The sequence below is a fragment of the Salvia miltiorrhiza genome, chromosome 7 (assembly GCF_028751815.1).
Source record: "Salvia miltiorrhiza cultivar Shanhuang (shh) chromosome 7, IMPLAD_Smil_shh, whole genome shotgun sequence".
Lineage (NCBI taxonomy): Eukaryota > Viridiplantae > Streptophyta > Magnoliopsida > Lamiales > Lamiaceae > Salvia > Salvia miltiorrhiza.
The window spans coordinates 31,560,407-31,582,022 of record NC_080393.1 but is presented as its reverse complement, the minus strand read 5'-3'; positions in this window follow the sequence as shown (position 1 = coordinate 31,582,022).

Genomic DNA, 21,616 nt, shown 5'->3' with positions numbered 1-21,616 from the left:
CAAAAATTTAAGGGGAAGTAGGGCTTTAAATTGTGGACGGAGGGAGTAATTTAGCTTATTTGCAGTCCAATCTAGTGGGGGCCCAGGGACCGAAAGCAATTAGTGGTATATTAATTTGGTAGGAGGTCAGTATACAAGAATGTTGACATTTGTATATTTTGATTGGAACTATATTAGCTGTTTAGTGTTAATTATTGGTAGGTTAGATAGGATGAAAATCATTCTAGTATCTGCTGATGATGACTTTTATATGAAGATAATGTTTATTCTCCATATTTGTCATGTAAATATATATTTGCCCCCAAATTATATTTTAATTGATTATTTATATGTGTACTGTCGTACGGCGAATCAACAAGGGGTCATGGCTGTAATCAACGAGGCCTCATGACAATGTTGACCACTAATTAGAGGTCAATCAACATTTCAGTTAATGTAACAACTTGAACTGCTATCAACATACTTGAAATCAGGCTAAAACTTGATGCATGGATGTATCCTCTCAATTAGGATTTATCAATAATTAATTATGATTTATTAATATTGAACTCAGATTTGTTATTCATAATTAGCATTTAATTAATTTAGACAATTGTATTTCAATTATTTCATCTCGTCTTTGAAAATTGTGATATTATTATTACATTAATTCTTCCCTAAAAATTGTGATATTTTTTTTATTTGAAAATGACTTCATAAACTTTTCATCTTACTATTTATAAAAAGGATATGAAATTCAATCTCCACTCAAGTATAATTGTCATTATTTTTTTTTAAATTTATGTCATCTTCATTAGGGAGTATAGTTTTTCATTTAAGGAATGTTTTTTTGAATATAGCTGGCATGTGATGTGACTGCGATTTTATGAGCATAGCAGGAGTAATTACGTGCAATACCCTACCACATGCACCCACATGGGACTTGGTTTTTTGATTTGAAGAACCAAGCTATGTAAAAAATAAAAATTGTTTGTCGGTCTAAAATAAGTTATTCATCAAATATTTGCAGTCCCCCCCCCCCCCCCCCCCCTCTCTCTCTCTCTCCACGAAACTGATCAGTTGGAAACTCTTGGACATGTTCTGGGAATATGATGCATGTACAATTAACCTAAAACGTCCAATTAAATTAATAACCAAAATTACAATTTGTCACCATAACATTCCATCTTCTTTATAATACCATTAAGCCTTAACTTACATGACATGCTTAGAATTGCTCAATTTCAAAAACTTACCATATATATTCTTCATCATTTATTAATTAATTAACTATTATATTCCATATAAAGATCCATTAATCTTAATAAATATAATTAATTGTAGATGTATATATATATATATATATTCATGTAGGCAAGAAAAAAAATTATAGTAATTAATAAATTTTATTTTATAAAATTTTATTGAATACTTTTAAACCCTAACCGTCTCCACCTATTATAATATTAACATTACATATAATCTAAATTAATAAATTTTATTATTTATTTTATCTCGATAAAAATTAGATTTACATGTTTGACAAGAAAAAAAAATTATAGTAAAATAGATACAATAAATAATTTTAATTAAATGTTAGTAATTAGATGTCTATTTTGCAATATATTATACTGTATGAATTAATTTATATATATATATATATATATATATATATATATAATATTTATCTTCTTAATTTTCAATAAAATGATTTTTAAATTGGGTTTGAATTGAGACATGCACGTGTATTTAAATTATAAACGGGTTTGATAATTGATTTACATGTTTGCATAATAAGCACAAATTCTATAAAATGAATACTTTAAAATAAAATCTTATTTTACATCTATCAAAATAATTAAAATTTTATTTTTAATTTTTTACAAAATATATCCATACATTTTATCTGTATCGTGAAGAAAAATATATTTTTCATATCTAAAAACTTTATTTATTTTTGTAATAATAATAATAATAACAACAACAACAACAACAACAACAACAACAACATCAACAATAATAATAATAATAATAATAATAATAATAATAATAATAATAATAATAATAATAATAATAATAATAATAATAATAATAATAATAATAATAATAATAATAATAATAATAATAAATTATGAAATTAGTAATGCATAAATGAAGAATTTAGATAAAGAACATTAAATTTTTAATAAGATTTCACATTGATTTTTTTTTAAATAAGATTTCACCAAAATAAAACTTATACACGAATAAGCTCTTGCTCTCCAAATTAAAATTTACATTTAATTGGCGGTATGATTGAGTGTAATACCCCGTTTTCCTGAGTTAAATTTAGAATTTATTTTGAACTTAAGATTTAAGATGATTCACGCCGGATTGAGAAAAAGAATTTATTTTAATTCCAACAAAAATGATTTACAAAAGCATTTGTAAATTTAGTAATTAAATTATATGCATTGCATATTTATTTAATTTAGCATTCAAGTATTTTCACGAGCTATTTATTTAGCGAACCCTGAAGAATTATTACAGTTTTCATAGTATAACCCGGAAGACTTTATTTTATTATATTTAATTTCTCCACCAAATTTCCCACATCTACCTACTCTTCCACCTCCTCCATGACAGCCATGCCACCTTCCTTTACACCTCCTTTCCACCTCCATGACAGCCCTTTACACTTAACATCCACTTTCAAATTCCACTTAACATCACTGCAGCCAAGTCATTCCTCCTCCTACGCCATATCCCCTTCTCCTACAAATCCGACAGCAAATTCATTCTCCCAATCTCCAAAATCTTTCAACATTCATTATATATTTATTTTCCACTCAAGAGAAGCTCAAAAGAAATCCAGACAACAACGGCTCAACTCAAAACTTCTAAAGGTTCATCCATGTACTCCCTTGCCTATTCTACTCAACCAGTTTCGTTTTAGCAATTCGTCAAATTTTCATGAGCATTAAACTGCATAAGATTTCATTGTGTATAAGCATGTTATATGAAAGAAAAAAAAATGTGAACTTTACTTGATATATGCATACAGTATAAATTTCATGTACTGCATTTACAATGGAACAATAAAAAGAGAAATAGAGAAATGTTATGTATACTGTATGAATCGAACTTGAGTCTTGAGCTTTGTCGGGTGGTGGCTGTGTGAATTGAGTCGGGAGGTGGACGGAGGCACGGCACGGCGGCTGTGCCGCTGCTGCCCGGCCACGGTTGGAGAGAAGGAGGTGGGCTGGTCGGAGCTAGTCTAGGTGGAGGGTTGAGCGGAGGACGGCGGCAGCCGTGGGTTGCTGTCGCCGGGAAATTGATGAGGGAGACCGAGGGAAGCAGCGGCTGCTGCTGCTGCTGCTGTCGGTCGGTTGGGTGAAGGGAATGGAGCTCCGGCGGCGGTGAAACTTCGAGAGGAAAAGAGGGACGAGCAGATCTTGGAGAGTCGAGGGTGATGTTCTGGTTAAGGGTAGAGAGGGCGGCGATGGTGGCGGCATGAAGCTGCTGCCGTCGGCCAAAGTGCAGCGGAGAGAGGCAGGGCACGGCGGTAGCGTCGCTGCTGCTCGGCCACGGACGTTTGAGGGAGAGAAGAAGAACCAGGCGGCTGTTACCAGCCGAAGAGAGAGAGATCCGATGGAGATGGGGCGATTGCCGGCAGCTGTTGTCGCCGGAGAAGCCGAGCGGATTGTATGAGCATGAGAGAGACGGTGGTGGCGGTTTTGGCCGCTGCTCGCCGGAGATCGAGACTAGGGTAGAGGTTGAAGGAGATATAGGTTGAGGGAGATGGAGGCCGGTCGCCGGCTGTCTCGCCGGAAGGAGCCGCGGCCGTGGGATATGGCTGAGAGAGAGAGCTGCGATTGAAGAGAGAGAGAGAGTAAGATGGGAAGTGTGCTGCGTTTGTGTTGTGAGTGTGACCGAGAGAGAGAGTAGGGAAGAAAAGGGGGTGGGATGTTGGGCTTTAGGTTTGGGCTTGAGGGTGGATTTGAATTTGGGCCGAGTATTTGGGCCGATTTTTATGAGTGATGGGCTTCGATTTTTAAATAGATTTGGGCTGCGATTTTTAGAAGCTTGGGCCGATTTTTAATTTTATTTAGCTGGGCCCGATTTATTTTATTCAGTCTGGGCCATTCATATTTTATTGAGTTGGGCCTCATCTTTTAAATTTATATGGGCTATTATTTATTTAAGCATGAGCTCTATTTCATCTATTTAAATGGCTTCCCTATTTTATTTAATTAGACTATTAATTAGTTTGATTAATTATTTTTAAAGACTTTAGATTGCCTTCAATTAATTAAATTGGGCTTTCTTATTTTTAATTAATTGAACTATTATTAGTTTGATTAATTTATTTAAAGGATAATTTTTATAATAATATTAAATTATTATTAAGTGCATATTTTAAGTAATTACTTATCATATGCTAAGCATGACATGACATTTCATTTGCATCATGAAATAAAAAGTATTTATGATTTAATTGGTTTTATTTATAATTCCAATTATTAAAAAAAGATGAGTAAGAATATTGTTGGTGTTCTTAACTCAAGAGAAATGTTTTTAATTATTTATTCATTAAAAACCCGGCTAAGTGAATCATAGAATGTTAAGCACTACACCATGACTTAAGATTAGATTCAAGGAGACCTATTAAGAATAGAATTTCTTGTAGGCTTTGTGGACCAAGGGGATTAGCACTGCTTTCCCAAGACAGGTTATGTGATTATGATCTTCAGGCTTTGCCTATCCAGGTGGGCATTACTTTTACTATACGTATATAGAGATCCCCTGCGTGTCGTAGGCCTCTTATACGAATATATGCATGAGATGATTTTAACTGTTAATTTCATATTATTATTATGCCCAAATGATAAATGACTCTTATGAAATGAAAATGAAATGTTTATGAAATGAAATGAAATGTTTATGAAATGATTGACTGCCAAAAATGTTTATGTTTTTATATGTATCCTATCTGTGTTGGTTCGCCAACTTTAAAGGAAATCCAATTGGGATCCTATGCTAGACAAAGGTCGCTAGCTAGGGTTAACGTGTACACTCATGGAGACCGCGAGTCGCTTGCGACCGGTCTTGGCGTCCGTGGTAAGGAGGCCTCCTTCCCGGCGCGTGACAGAAAGGAACAGATATGGATCATATGAAGGAAAATGATCGGCCGATCGACTTTATGAAAATGAAAGAAATATTTTAGTAAGCGCAGGTCATTTAAGAAAACCCCTGTGTGTTACTGTTATGGCAGTTCAATTTATATATGTATGCATGTTGTATTTTCGGCTATGCCCACTGAGTATTTTTATACTCAGCCCTGCATGTATTTCTAAATGTGCAGGTTGAGCAGCTGATGGAATGGAATGATGTTGAGCGGGTGTTCCTTTGACATTTCAAGAAATGTAACCTTCAGTATACATCTTCATATGTATATCTCACACGTTTTCCGCTGCAAAACACTTTGATTAAGATAGCTCTATGATATGAAGTTGTGATACGTGTTATTGGGTAACCACCTTAATCAGTTCTCAATTATGTGTATCCAAATAATCATATATGATCCTAGCATTTTATCTATGAGTGACATTTTCATATACTTTAATGTTAAGTAATTGTCCATTTCCATTTCTTATTGTTCACCCCAAGTCATAACCCCGGTTAACCCGTCATTGGGATAGTGGGCTGTGACAGAGTGGTATCAGAGCGGTTCGTTCGCTCTGACCCTAGAAACCTTATTCTAAAGAGTCGAGTCTAGTTTGATTCTTTAGACTTACACGGGTTCATATGGCACCGCTCAACACTCCATTGCATCGTGCTCAATCAAGGAAAGAAGGTAACTGCAGTTTCAACATTTTAAAGATGTTAATGTTCTAAAATGCTTCATGAATATGTTTATGTGAAGAGCAGGTTATGATGAAATGTTGAATGTTTTGCCTTTCATGGCATATTTTCGTAATCTATGATGTTATGATCAGACGAATGATAGAAAAATTGACATATGTTTTCCCGGAGAACATAGATTGCTATAAGTTGCATGATCACAATTCTAAAAGAACATAGACTACTAGATTAGTAGGATATCTCTACAATCTAGATTCTTAAGGTGATGATGTAGAAGAATGAAAGAGAACTTAGAGCGTTTCAGCTCCCTTAAGAAAATGATGGTTCTTTTGAACTACAAAGAGGATTGAAAAGATATGTACGAGGTAAAGGAAAAGCACAGAATGACGATACACGACGAATTCTAGGTAAACGTTGCATCAAAGGTTGAACTATAGTCTCTACGTTCAAATGTTCAAGTACGACGGAATATCAAATCGACTTTTGCTACAGGATAGATTTTATGAATAGAGTGTTTTGCCTGTGTACGTATGTCTGTGTGTATATGTCTTAAGAGAGGTTTGGGGTTTGAGATCAATAGGATAGGGAACCTTAAGATAAGTTTAATTGTCATAATGAACTTATGTTTTGTTATGTATAGTATGTTCATGGCCCTTCAAGTTCGGGACGATGTTTCTCGTGTGACTGGGAGGTGATGATGTTGGACCTGGCCAGTCCACATGATCCAAATCTCAGTAGACGTCTTTTGGGTTGAAAACCCATGTGTTTCAACTTTCGGTTGAAAAGCCAGATGGGTTCATACTCGAGGTCATTTTGTTCGACCTAGTAGTTAATCATTTCATACCCTCTGGTCATTCTTTTGATTCTCTTGAACAATTTCTACAACACCTTGTTTTGATGTTATGTTGAGTTTGAGCCTTGCAACTCGTGAGTTGTCATAATAGATCCCCTTGTTTGATAAGACCAAGAAATGATAGTCTACCGATGTAGTATACTACCCAAACTATGACTTCATATTATTGTGTCTCATTGTGATTGGTTGAGATTAGTTTTTGTCCTATAAATGATATCGACCACTCATTATGATAGAAATTCAGAGTCCAAGCTAAGACCGTAATATAGTGTTCGAGTACGAGGACTTAAGTTAATTGGTCTATGATAGTTTTAAGATAAATTCATAGGAAAGTGTTATTCATGTGATAGGTAACAAGAAATGGGTTGATGACTATTTTAGTCTTTGAAAAAAAGAATACCCCGTAGATGAGCCCTAGGAATGAGGTAGGAACAAAATGAACCGCCGCAAAAGGACGAGGGAACTTATTCTCAAGTAAATCTCGTGTATATAAATTGGAATTAGGAATCCAATTGATATGAGGAGAGACCCGAATCTATTCTAGATCGGAAAGTTAAAGTACTAAGGAATAAGTCGATACCCTTAGTAATAGTTCTTTGGAAGCACCATCATCAAGAAGAGGCGATGTGGGAATTCGATTCTAGCATGAATGAGAAGTACCCAGAATTATTTTCTGTGGTACAAATTTCGTGACGAAATTTCTTTTAAAGTGGATAGTATGTCATACCCCGACTTTTAATCCCTGATTAAGGGCTTAATTATTAATAATTAGGATTCGGCATCCATTTATAATAAAAACTGGTTTGATTTATCTGATGTGATTTAATCATTATATATGTGTTTTAATGTGCTTAGTTAAAGGAAAATTTTTATAAATGTGGTGCATAAGTTTTAATTGGTGAGTTAAGTGTATGAGCCACATGAATTTTAAATTATGCATGAAGTCATGAATTTTATCTAAATTTGATAGTACATGTAACACCCCGTACTTTTCCCTATGTTGTGAGATAGTGTCTTAACACTATTGAGAATACTGAGATGAGATTGACTGTCCTATTAAGAAAATAGGAATAATGAGTTGGAAATAGAGTCGAGAAAGAAAGAGTGAAAAACCTTGATTAAAAAAAAAAAAAAAAAAAAAAAAAAAAAAAAACGGTCGGAGAGACGTCTAGTTTGTCTGTGTTTGCCGACTGCTTTGACGTGATATTATGTGAAATTACGTGACTGATTGATTATGTGAGTTTTGTTACGTATGTCATTGTGAGCAAGTTATTATGATTTTTATTTGAGGATATTAGCACTTGGAATTTTAATTAAGTTTCTAAAGCAAGTGCAGTTTATTTTTACCGAGAAATCAAAGAATGCCGGTTAATGGAAATATTTCCAAGCATATATTTTGTTTTAAAATTATTTTTTCTATGAGAGGAATATTATAATTGAGTGAGTGCACTAATATTAGTGCTATAATTATTTTATGTGGTCACATGAATAATTATGTATTGGTATTTTATTAATTAGTACATTTCCATAGTTTTTGTGATTTATTTTTGATCACCCTTCTCACACTATTACTTTAATTTCCCTACTATGTGACTAAATACCACAATTTGCCAAGTGTAGAGATTATTGAAGAGAGTGCAGAGATTAGAGAGATAGTGTAGAGATTAGAGAGAGAGAGATCAAGGCATTAATTGCCAATATTTCCTTAAGATTACAAAATCCTCTTTAAAGATCACAAGATCATTTACAATCTTGCAAAATCCTCTCTCACTACTCACTCATCATTTTCGACCAACACCTCTCTCCCTCTTTCTCTCACTTTCCTCCATTTTCCTCCACTGAAGAGACCTTCGAAGCTTCAAAAAAAAAAAAAAAAAAAAAATTACAAAACACCTCAATCCACTTTAAAATCTTCCATAAACACATCCTAGCTACTTATATTCAAGAGAATCATGGAAGAAAGGCTTCCAAGCTAGAGTGAGAAAATATGAGTTTTGGTGAGAAACTTGGGTAAGTGATTCTTATTTTTATAGATCTAGATTGTATGATGTTATATGTGAGTATATGATCATGATTGAGCAAGAAAATCACCCAACTTATTTCTATGAAATTTTCGAAAATTAGGGGCTTGAAACCCTACGAAATTTTGTTGTTTGTTTTCTTGAATTGGCTTGAGTTATATGATGATTGATGATTATTGAGTTAATATATATGAATATCTTGATGATTAGCCATGAGATATAGATTTTTCTATTAGGTTAGTTTACCTAAAATTGGGATGTTGAGATCCTATGAATCAATTGATGTATTGATGATGGATTTGAGTTTATGAGATGATCTAGATGATTAATGATGGATGAGATTGAAGCTTGAGGTTGAGAAATGAAAAATGAAAAGTGTTAGTTTGAGGAAGAAGATGATATACATATGTATCTATATGTGATCTTGTTTTATGATGTTGATTTGTGCTAATTGGTAACCTAGGATGTTAGAACTATGATTTGATCAATAGGTTATACATGATTAGTGATATTTTCAAAAGAGTTTAGTTTAATAAAAATTAGGACTTTTTGCCTATGTGTTATTTAAGTTATTTTGGCTTAAGATATATGTATTTGAGCATGATATTAGTGTATAATTATGTTTGAGTAAGTCTTTTGTTGGCTAAGAATTTTTTTTTTTTTTTTTTTTTTTGACTTAGTTTAGTTTGTATGAGTTTTTGAGTTTTCATATTTTGAGAAGTCGATGATTGATAAAATGAGGTTTAATTGCTTTATGACCATTATGTGAAAGTTTGTCATGTTTTATTAAGAGTTTTATGATGATACATGAAGTTTCATTAGAGTTTAGTACATGATAAAAGGGAATCTATATGTGTATAATGATTTATATGATGAATGAGATCGTGTTTGAGTATTTGAGTAATTTTGATCATGAAAATGAGAAGAGAATTTTAATGATGCGTTCATTGAAACGTTTTACTAGAGATTTGAGGTTATGATGTAAGAAGAGAGTCAAGATTTGAGTATGATGAGCATTATAATGTGCCTGAATGTTTGTGAGTGTTATATGTGTTTAAAATGAGCTTTGATGAGTTTCCTTGAAGGAATGTTGAGTTGAGTATTTTAAGAGTTCGAGATGAGATTTTGGTGAATTTCGTAGGCCTACTGACCTACTGTGATCGACGGTTTTTTTCAATGTCAAAAAGCTTTGAAAATTTTATACCAAGTCTCTACATGAGTCTTGAGAACATCGGTAAAATTTCAAGTCATTTGGACTTCGTTTACTATTTTTATAAAATACAAAACCGAAACTGCACATTACTACCGAGAGTTTCAGAGAGCAGGGGAAAGAGTCATTCATTTCTGTAGCTTCCTGTGTGATCTAGCTTTCCAAAATTTTATGGTATTAACCTTATTGTGTTAGCTAGATATCCACAAAATGTGAGCCCATTTTGACAACATTTACTATTTTTCAAAAATCCAAGTTTTCGATTGCTCAAAACTGCCGAATATGGTAGACTGTAGTAAAACAGTCATGTCTCCTACAATACTTGGAGTTTTTGACTCTACTTTTTTTTTTATGAAAATGGACTCAAAGACCTTTCTTTTGGTATGAGTCTCGAGTCCAAGAGGCGTCGGAGTAAGAACAGGTTGGATTTTGAAGTTGAGTCAGTGTAAAAACAGAGCATGTTTTGATAATGTTTGATTGTGTTTTCTTATGTGCCTTATGTGATTGTGTTGTCTATGTGTTGAATGAGATTAGACGAGCCTTATATGAGAGATAAATCGAGACTTAGTACCATGATTTTCTTGAAACTTATCCTTGAACTTAAGGATTTGAGATGAGTGGAGAGTTTATATAGAGATGAGTAAAGAGATAGAATATGAGATAGAGCATGAGTTAAGGCTTTATAAGTATGGATTTTAAAAGGATTAAAATGTTTTAAATCAATTCCTTTTTTAATGGAGTTTAAAATGCTTATTTAAGTCATTTATAAATGAATAATGAGAAATGCGTAAAGAAGTTCGTAAATGAATCGCGGCATGAGATTTTCAATTTCCCTAGTAAACTAAGGAGATATTATGAAGGAACAAGCAATGAACGAGACTCTCACCACCGAGTCACTACAACAATTGGAGAAGGAAAAAGTTTACGCACAAACAAGATATGTACACCACCTCAAGATGGAGGTAAAGAAAAAGGAAATGGAAGGAAAGCACTAGAACTAAACTTAAGGTATAACCCAACCCCAAGGCTAGTAGGCTCAAGCTAAGAGAGTGAATGCTTTGACTAAAGTGCCAGAAGCTACAGCAAGAATAAAGTTGGAACGCCACCACAATGGAAACTTAGAAAACCACATTAAATAATCATTTGAAAATGAGAAAATGAGTTTACATGGCAGAAGGAGTGCCATTAATCTTTAAGTGAAAGTTACCAAGATAATGAGAAAAGTTTGATGTTAGAATTTCCTAGTCAAATCTGAGAAGGTGACTTAGGACAAAGGAAACAATTAAGGTAGTTCACCACTTTACTAAGATGAAGTGGGTGAAAGAATGTTGTTAGGTCCTGAACTGGTCCAACAGATGATTGAGAAAGTCGACCACATCAAACAAAGAATCAAAGAAACTCAAGATAGACAAAAGTCTTACGCCGATAAACGCCGATTGGAATTAGAATTTAATGTTGGGGATCGAGTTTTCCTCAAAGTTTCTCCCTCAAAGGGAGTTATACGTTTCGGGAAATAGGGGCAAGTTACGACCCCGTTATATAGGACCTTTTGAGATCCTAGATAAGTTAGGCCTTTGTAGCCTATAAGTTGGCTCTGCCACCAAGCATTGTGGATGTATACAATACGTATAGCACCTCGCAATTAAGAAAGCATGTGATTAAGCAAGATAAATGAGTCCTAGCCAGGACCTAAGTTGTGATGAGAAATCAGTCCAGATACTTGATCGCAAGATTCAAGTTTTACGAGGCAATAATATTGTTCTCGTCATGTAGTGGAACCATCACAGGATGGAAAAGGCCACAAAAAGAGATGAATGAAACGAATGACTAGTATCACAAGATAGAATACCAGATATGCAATTCCGAGGACGGAATTTTTATAAGGAGGGAGGAATGTAATACCCCGTTTTCCTGAGTTAAATTTAGAATTTATTTTGAACTTAAGATTTAAGATGATTCACGCCGGATTGAGAAAAAGAATTTATTTTAATTCCAACAAAAATGATTTACAAAAGCATTTGTAAATTTAGTAATTAAATTATATGCATTGCATATTTATTTAATTTAGCATTCAAGTATTTTCACGAGCTATTTATTTAGCGAACCCTGAAGAATTATTACAGTTTTCATAGTATAACCCGGAAGACTTTATTTTATTATATTTAATTTCTCCACCAAATTTCCCACATCTACCTACTCTTCCACCTCCTCCATGACAGCCATGCCACCTTCCTTTACACCTCCTTTCCACCTCCATGACAGCCCTTTACACTTAACATCCACTTTCAAATTCCACTTAACATCACTGCAGCCAAGTCATTCCTCCTCCTACGCCATATCCCCTTCTCCTACAAATCCGACAGCAAATTCATTCTCCCAATCTCCAAAATCTTTCAACATTCATTATATATTTATTTTCCACTCAAGAGAAGCTCAAAAGAAATCCAGACAACAACGGCTCAACTCAAAACTTCTAAAGGTTCATCCATGTACTCCCTTGCCTATTCTACTCAACCAGTTTCGTTTTAGCAATTCGTCAAATTTTCATGAGCATTAAACTGCATAAGATTTCATTGTGTATAAGCATGTTATATGAAAGAAAAAAAAAATGTGAACTTTACTTGATATATGCATACAGTATAAATTTCATGTACTGCATTTACAATGGAACAATAAAAAGAGAAATAGAGAAATGTTATGTATACTGTATGAATCGAACTTGAGTCTTGAGCTTTGTCGGGTGGTGGCTGTGTGAATTGAGTCGGGAGGTGGACGGAGGCACGGCACGGCGGCTGTGCCGCTGCTGCCCGGCCACGGTTGGAGAGAAGGAGGTGGGCTGGTCGGAGCTAGTCTAGGTGGAGGGTTGAGCGGAGGACGGCGGCAGCCGTGGGTTGCTGTCGCCGGGAAATTGATGAGGGAGACCGAGGGAAGCAGCGGCTGCTGCTGCTGCTGCTGTCGGTCGGTTGGGTGAAGGGAATGGAGCTCCGGCGGCGGTGAAACTTCGAGAGGAAAAGAGGGACGAGCAGATCTTGGAGAGTCGAGGGTGATGTTCTGGTTAAGGGTAGAGAGGGCGGCGATGGTGGCGGCATGAAGCTGCTGCCGTCGGCCAAAGTGCAGCGGAGAGAGGCAGGGCACGGCGGTAGCGTCGCTGCTGCTCGGCCACGGACGTTTGAGGGAGAGAAGAAGAACCAGGCGGCTGTTACCAGCCGAAGAGAGAGAGATCCGATGGAGATGGGGCGATTGCCGGCAGCTGTTGTCGCCGGAGAAGCCGAGCGGATTGTATGAGCATGAGAGAGACGGTGGTGGCGGTTTTGGCCGCTGCTCGCCGGAGATCGAGACTAGGGTAGAGGTTGAAGGAGATATAGGTTGAGGGAGATGGAGGCCGGTCGCCGGCTGTCTCGCCGGAAGGAGCCGCGGCCGTGGGATATGGCTGAGAGAGAGAGCTGCGATTGAAGAGAGAGAGAGAGAGTAAGATGGGAAGTGTGCTGCGTTTGTGTTGTGAGTGTGACCGAGAGAGAGAGTAGGGAAGAAAAGGGGGTGGGATGTTGGGCTTTAGGTTTGGGCTTGAGGGTGGATTTGAATTTGGGCCGAGTATTTGGGCCGATTTTTATGAGTGATGGGCTTCGATTTTTAAATAGATTTGGGCTGCGATTTTTAAAAGCTTGGGCCGATTTTTAATTTTATTTAGCTGGGCCCGATTTATTTTATTCAGTCTGGGCCATTCATATTTTATTGAGTTGGGCCTCATCTTTTAAATTTATATGGGCTATTATTTATTTAAGCATGAGCTCTATTTCATCTATTTAAATGGCTTCCCTATTTTATTTAATTAGACTATTAATTAGTTTGATTAATTATTTTTAAAGACTTTAGATTGCCTTCAATTAATTAAATTGGGCTTTCTTATTTTTAATTAATTGAACTATTATTAGTTTGATTAATTTATTTAAAGGATAATTTTTATAATAATATTAAATTATTATTAAGTGCATATTTTAAGTAATTACTTATCATATGCTAAGCATGACATGACATTTCATTTGCATCATGAAATAAAAAGTATTTATGATTTAATTGGTTTTATTTATAATTCCAATTATTAAAAAAAGATGAGTAAGAATATTGTTGGTGTTCTTAACTCAAGAGAAATGTTTTTAATTATTTATTCATTAAAAACCCGGCTAAGTGAATCATAGAATGTTAAGCACTACACCATGACTTAAGATTAGATTCAAGGAGACCTATTAAGAATAGAATTTCTTGTAGGCTTTGTGGACCAAGGGGATTAGCACTGCTTTCCCAAGACAGGTTATGTGATTATGATCTTCAGGCTTTGCCTATCCAGGTGGGCATTACTTTTACTATACGTATATAGAGATCCCCTGCGTGTCGTAGGCCTCTTATACGAATATATGCATGAGATGATTTTAACTGTTAATTTCATATTATTATTATGCCCAAATGATAAATGACTCTTATGAAATGAAAATGAAATGTTATGAAATGAAATGTTTATGAAATGATTGACTGCCAAAAATGTTTATGTTTTTATATGTATCCTATCTGTGTTGGTTCGCCAACTTTAAAGGAAATCCAATTGGGATCCTATGCTAGACAAAGGTCGCTAGCTAGGGTTAACGTGTACACTCATGGAGACCGCGAGTCGCTTGCGACCGGTCTTGGCGTCCGTGGTAAGGAGGCCTCCTTCCCGGCGCGTGACAGAAAGGAACAGATATGGATCATATGAAGGAAAATGATCGGCCGATCGACTTTATGAAAATGAAAGAAATATTTTAGTAAGCGCAGGTCATTTAAGAAAACCCCTGTGTGTTACTGTTATGGCAGTTCAATTTATATATGTATGCATGTTGTATTTTCGGCTATGCCCACTGAGTATTTTTATACTCAGCCCTGCATGTATTTCTAAATGTGCAGGTTGAGCAGCTGATGGAATGGAATGATGTTGAGCGGGTGTTCCTTTGACATTTCAAGAAATGTAACCTTGAGTATACATCTTCATATGTATATCTCACACGTTTTCCGCTGCAAAACACTTTGATTAAGATAGCTCTATGATATGAAGTTGTGATACGTGTTATTGGGTAACCACCTTAATCAGTTCTCAATTATGTGTATCCAAATAATCATATATGATCCTAGCATTTTATCTATGAGTGACATTTTCATATACTTTAATGTTAAGTAATTGTCCATTTCCATTTCTTATTGTTCACCCCAAGTCATAACCCCGGTTAACCCGTCATTGGGATAGTGGGCTGTGACATTGAGATTAATAGAATTCGAATTGCTTTGTCAATTCAATTTGACCAAATTTATTTAATTAAATACATAATTTAATTTTAAAAAATAAATTGGTGTGATTAAGTAAATCATTAATTCAATTTCATTTAGTTATAAAATAATATATTCGTATATATTTCTAAAAATAAAATTTGTATATACACATTGATTTTTATGAAAATTTATCAATCAAATTACTAAATAAATTAATACAACTTGAATATTGAATCAAGTTTCTTAAGCTTCACACGAGATGATTTTCAGAACTTAGTTATGGTCTTTCAAACTTCATATGAGATAATGCTCACGAGTCAATTTTGTTCTTTGCAAATTTCAAACGGGGTGGTGCTCGAAATTCATTTATGATATTTCAAACTCTATATGAAATAATGCACAAGCATATTTGTCAAGATTTTTCAAGTTGCATACAATATATATGTTTAGAAGTAGTTATGATCCTACAAGCTTAAGATGATCATAATGATCTTTAAAGCTGCACACGAGATATTTTTTGTAACTTGGTTGTGATCATTAAAAGTTCAAATGATATGATACTCACAAGTTAAATTTGTTATTTCAAACTCCAAACGAGATGATTCTCAGAACTCAATTATAATATTTGAAGCTAATAATGCATAAAATTTTGGGCAAGATTTTTTCAAGTTCCATACAAAATGATGCTTATAAGTTAGTTATGATGTTGGAAGCTCCAAATCATACAATCACACAAATCAACTTTGAGTTTTAAAGCTCCAAATAGTGGTGTTAAAAAAATTGACGCATAAAAACTCAGTTTTTGTGTTTTAAAGTCTACACGAGATGATGTTCAAAAGTCTGATGTTCAAATGTTAGATATCGTCTTTCAGGTGTTAGATGATGATATGACCCTACATAGTTTAGACGAGATGATGCTTAGATGAAGAAAATCTTCAATCTTATATCGACATTTTTTCAAAATATTATTAAATAAATTTAAAAATAATTTATATATAAAAAGTTAATATTTAATTAAAAAATATGGTTCAGATTACCCGTCGTATTTAATAATAAATTTAAAAATAATTTATATATAAATAATTGCTTATGTAAAAATATTACCTCAAATTAAATAAATATAAAAATAATATATATATATATATATAAATAATTACTTATATAAAAAAATATCATATAATTTAAATAATAATATAAAATAATTACACGTCGAATTTCGACGGGTTATACACTAGTTCTTATAATGTAATAAGCATGTTCTATGAATTAAAGAGAGAAATGGCATACAATTCCTCAGTTACCTTAGTCGCCTGCGGTTTCGAGATCACAATGATCTTTTTATATAATAATCACTATTGTGAAGGTGTATCTTGTGATAATTGACATCATCACTATCGAAAAATGTTACAAGTCATAACATATATCACAAATACTCTTGTCAAGAAAAACTATGAAACAATTCATATTATCCCTTGCTAAGATGAATCTTATGACAATTGCTATTATAGCTCTTATTAAGATGAAGTATGTCAAGACTATTCATATCATAGCTTTTGCTAAATGAATTTTGTGATAATTGTCATTATCACTCTTGTGAAGATGAAGTATGTCACTTATTCATATCATAGCTTATGCTAAAATAAATGGCCATAGACACCATATCCCTTGCTATGTATACAAATGAATTGAGTATTTCTTATCATTTTGAGATAAAATAATAATTTCTTATCTCAAGGATCAACACCAAAAAGTGTTTTAATGAACAATTCATCATTTTCTGATTCTTCTATCAAGCACAGGCTCCGTCGTATCATAATCAATGGCATGTCTTCGGATTTCTCATCACGCCGTGATGATATTCAGGGCCCTGTTCTTGACACTTCTTCGCCTGTGGAGTTCCTGAATAAAGTGAAGTATGCTCAGTCTGGAGGACAGATTCTGCAAAACTTTGTGATCAACTCCTCTAACTCTACTGATGCAGCCCATGCTATGTCGGTTGTGGCCTATTCAAAAAATAAGAAAAAATGGGGCGATATGTTGGACGATGAAGATGACTATGTTTTAGACGAGGACGACCCTCTTAATATGTTCTCTTAGTCTTGGTTTCTTTTTTGGTTACCCGGGGTTTCTTGCGGGTGCTTTTGCTTGTTTCCTTATTTCTCTTGTCTCTTTTTTTTTTCTTTTCTTTTTAATAAAATTTCTATTTCAGCAGAACAATTCATCATTTTCAATCAAACGGTTTCTATGTTGATACTGCAATATTAATACCTTTCAATTTCTTGAATAATTACTTGGATCTCTTTGTAATTGTTCACATAGTCCATGTCTAAGAATCCCATTGTAGAACAATAAAGTTATTATCCTTAGGACTAAACTAAGCATCTTTCTCACTCTACTCTGATACCTTCTTAGAAATTCTCATCATCATGTATCAGACTTAGTTGTTTTGACATCATCGAAAAAAAAATTGGAAATAATAATAATAATAATAATAATAATAATAATAATAATAATAATAATAATAATAATAATAATAATAATAATAATAATAATAATAATAATAATAATAATAATAATAATAAAGCTTTGATGTTACACCAAAACCCCTCTTATTGATGATAAGGCTTACTATTGTAATCCTAGTTTGCAGCTCATCTATTAGGGAGCTTGCCTCTTTTGTTATTGATTTAATAGTTTGAAAGAAAAAGTGAAAGAGTTCATCCATATTTCAATAGATAGAATCAACTGAGTACACAACTGAATCAGCTCATGAAGATAGCATGTTGATAGGAACTCATGGAGTCAACAATTGAAGTCAATAGTGCAAAATGAAGGTCAACCTACAACAATAGATAGGCCATCTACTGTATTTAATAAATATCCCATAAAATATGAATTCAGTGTCAGGATATAATAAGACTTTCTGCTATATCTTTGTACTTGATTTGACATTCGAAACCTAAGACACCAAAAGAAGTGCAACGACAAAAATACAAACTCCACCATCTACAAAAGATTGAAGGCATTATTTCCCATGTAACTATTCTGTCTGATGAGTATAAATATCCCGCCACATTCAATAGAAGAACCACCAGAAATGCTGCACATTTTAACTCTTAAAGCTTTTCAACGTACCCAAAGCAAAAGAACTCAGTGTATTTATGAAGAAGGAAATAATTCATTTATACAAAAGCTTTCTCCTGAAATAACTTTAATTTATTAGATTCGGAAGACAACTTACATACATATCCTTAGAATATCTAGGCAAAACCTTTGAAATATCTTAAGCCTAGATCTTGAACACACTGAAACCATTCTTTGTAACAATGTGTTCATATAAGTTGGAACTTAAAACTCTAAAAACCCTATCACCGCTTGTAATAGTTAGGTGTTAGACTTAGAAGAAGTCCAATAAGTAAGCTACAAATGAAGTAGTCTGAAAGTTGGCAATGAATCAAGTACTACTAGAGAAATAACTCACGTTTGCGTAATAACGTGAAGATCATCTTAACGAACTAGCTGATGTAGCTGACTTGCAGCTGTAAAATAAGAAGTCTAACTATAGTGAATTTCCTTGTTCAATAGGGTTGTGGACGTAGGAGCAGTTGATTCTGAACCACGTTAAAATCCCGTGTACTTTACTTTCTAGATTTGGATTCCGATTAGTTTACTTATTGTGCTTATCTGCATTCATATTTCATTTATGTCTGAAAAAGATATCAGAAAAGATTTTCATAAAAGCAAGTTATTTAAACCATCACATTCCTTACGCACATCTGTTATTAGTGCAACTGATCAGCTGGACTGCTATCAGTGGAATTGCTAACTGATCACTTGGTGTGAACAAGCTTATTTGGATTCAAGTCAAACTATTAATTGTTAGCTTATTGGAATCAACCCCAGGTGAGTTGTTATCAGTTGGATATGTTCCTAGACACAATTTGATCAAGAAACGGAAAAGTTGTAATTAGTGTATTTTTTCTCCACCCCCACCACCAATACTTTTCGCACTCGCTCGGGACCAACAAATTTAAATATTAAAATTAAAAAAAAGCATTCCAACTGATATAATTATTAAAAAGTTAAAAATCATTTAATAATATTAATTTGCAATTACCTCAAAGAGCTAGCATTTCATTTAGTTCAAATTATATTTGTCATGCTTTTAACTTGCATAATTTTCTTATTTTAAATCTATCTTTTACACATTATATATCAAATTAAAGCTCTTGTCGAGATTTTTAGTTTGATATGCATATTTAATATTTTATCATTAATCAAACTGCATTTTTTTTATCATAAAAAGAAAGACAAAGATAACACTAAAGAAAGGCAAAAATAACGTCGTCGTATTTCACCGTCGAACTGTCCACGTCAAGATTCAGGCATTCAAAATCAGCTTTAATTTGAAAAAAATAAAAAGGAGACAAAATTTAAATAAATTTAAAGTTCATGTATTTATAACTAAGTTTTAAAGCTCACGTCAAATACCAAAATGTGAGTAAGTTCATGTATTTATAACTATAATTTAAAAGTTCATGTTAATTACTAAAATAGTGAATGTATTTTATCAAATTAAGTTTCTCTACTTTGTACTAGAAAATAATTTGTGGGTGACAAAGTAAAATATTGTAGTAGAGATTGGCATACGCACAAGAATTTTGACAACGATGCTGAATTATCTGAGGCCTATGTGAAACCTCCGAGCCTAGAGAAACTATAGCCCCAAATCCCAAATTGAGTACATTAGCTAGCTTCTTTTGTTTCAGCACCTGTGAGCTAAGCAACAAGCTATAATTAAAAAAGGAGCATTGTGCAATCAAATTGTGACGCATATCTAAATAAGTATAATAGCATCATGGTCTTCAGATTCAAATGAAAAATTCAAGTCGGGATATACATTCATAACTGAAATGCAAATCTATCATGCATGTGCAAATTTATAATTGAATAAAAATTAGGTTAGGGCTAGAACTTTTTAGCCTGAAATTATTTAAGCCTAAATAACTTGCAATTGAGTAATATGAAAAACTGATAGGGTTGATGAAAATAGCCCGAACCTAATATGCTAAGCCCAAAAATCGAATGGATTGTCTGATTAACCTAAGTTTTCCTTGTTACTTGATTTAAAGTTTCATTATGTTACTTTTGAAAAGTAGTATAATAAAGTTTTCTTAGCTAGATACTTCAGGAAGGAGTCTTGATTTAATATTCAAAAGTTGTACTCCTTCATTTTCAATTCAATTGGTCACATTTTTTTATTTGAACGTCCAATTTTAATAGGCCACTTTTTAAAATGAAAAGTCAATAAAAAATAAATACCCTCACATTATTAATTAATTGAGGTGGTCTCCTCTAAAAACAAGTTGTATTTCTAATACCATGTTCTTTCTTACTACATTTAGAATAATTTTTGAACTTAAAAACGTAAAATAATTCACGCTCGGAGAATGAAAATAAATTTTAAACTGAATTCCAACAAACTAATTTACAAAAAAGCTTTTGTGATTTAAACTATTTAAATTTTTGTGGTTCGCATATTAATTTAATTTTTTTGTGCTTTGCATACCATTGCCCTCTTGATTGGAGATATTTTAGTCATTAACTAGCATTTGCATCCCGTGCAATGCACGGGAAATATTTTTTATTTTTTATATTTATATAAAAAATAATACTAATTCAATTATCATACTCATAAATATAATAAAAATTAATTTTAACTAAATATATTTCAATTGAATATTACAATTATAAAATTTGATATTATGAAAAGATAAAAATAAAAAATAAAGAAAGATTCAAAATAGTAAAAATTGATATTATGAAAAGGCAAAAAAATAAGTAAAAAAGTAAAAATAAAAATAAAAATAATTGAAAATTTATTCAAAAAAAAAGATGAGTGGGGAGAGAGAATTTTTAAATTTTAATCTTTAAATACATATAATTTTTATATTTTAAATTAAATATTTATTTAAAATATATCAAATTAAAGCTCTTATCATGACCTTTAATTTGATATTCATGTTAAATATTTTATAAGTAGTCAAATTTCACAATTTTAAAAAGAAATAAAATAAAATAAATAAAAGATAAAGAAAAGGGAAATAAAAAGAAAATTATAGTTTACAAATAAACCTTAAATTATATTATGACTAAAAAAATTCACTCGGTTTTAAAATCGATTTCAAATATAAATTTTAGCTTTTTTTAAAATTTAATTTGGACTAAAGAAAATAAATTTAAAATCTATTAATTTGCTGCACAAATCTATTTGCTATTTTTTTTTTCTTCTTAAATTCAATTGCAGTTTCTCAACACATTTGCACGTAAAAGCAGTTGTTAGTGCATACTCCATTTTTTTCATGTGGGATTTGTAGTTTAAGTTTAATCTACTTTTTGTGTATATATAATAAG